Source organism: Pterocles gutturalis, unplaced genomic scaffold (genome assembly GCF_000699245.1).
Source record: "Pterocles gutturalis isolate BGI_N339 unplaced genomic scaffold, ASM69924v1 scaffold28719, whole genome shotgun sequence".
Classification (NCBI taxonomy): domain Eukaryota; kingdom Metazoa; phylum Chordata; class Aves; order Pterocliformes; family Pteroclidae; genus Pterocles; species Pterocles gutturalis.
In genome coordinates this window covers 7307-8075 of record NW_010134135.1, presented here as the reverse complement: position 1 = coordinate 8075, position 769 = coordinate 7307, and positions in this window count along the sequence as shown.

The window sequence follows — 769 nt, the reverse complement described above, 5'->3', positions numbered from 1 at the left end:
CCAGCTGGAGCAGCAGCAGGGAAAAAGCTTAAAAACAGGAGCCCCCAGCAGCCCAGAGCCGCACCAAGCACCCGCCTTTGCCAAACCGAGCTCCATGGATGCTTTCCATGGCTTGTGCGGTTCACCGGCTCTGCAAGTTACCTGGAAAACGCGAAAAAACACGAGCTGGGCACCAGGCAAGGGTGCTGCAGGTGTCGCGGCAGGAGAGGGGCGAGGGGGGCCGGGACACGAAGCGAGGGGAGCGGGGCCGCGATCACTCACCCGACACGGGCTTCGGAGTGGAAACACTGTATTGACGGACTTTACAAAAGTTATTACAAAACACGATCACGAACCAGCAGCCGACGATACACAGCAGAAGAGACGCCACTTACAGCCACCTCAGGAACGACACCAATTAGCTCTGAGAAGTCAACCAATATTTACACAGACGCCTGAAAACTCCGGTCAGTTAGCTCATACATTTAAGTGTTTTAGATCAATTGTGAAATACAGTGCCACACATCGCCTTGTAGTATCAGAATAATAATAATAATAATGACAATAATTAATAATAATAATAATACACTACTTCTAGGTTAACTAAAAACCAAATAGCTCTTTACAAGGGTTAGGAGAAGTTGCTTTCACTCATCTGACTTACCTGAGTGTGAGACCAAACCCAGTTAAAAAATAAGAATAAAATCACCTTCATTGACAGGAGTCCGTGCGACGGACCAGTCGCTGCGGGAGGGAAACGAGAGCGCGGCTGGTGCCATTAACAGCCTTC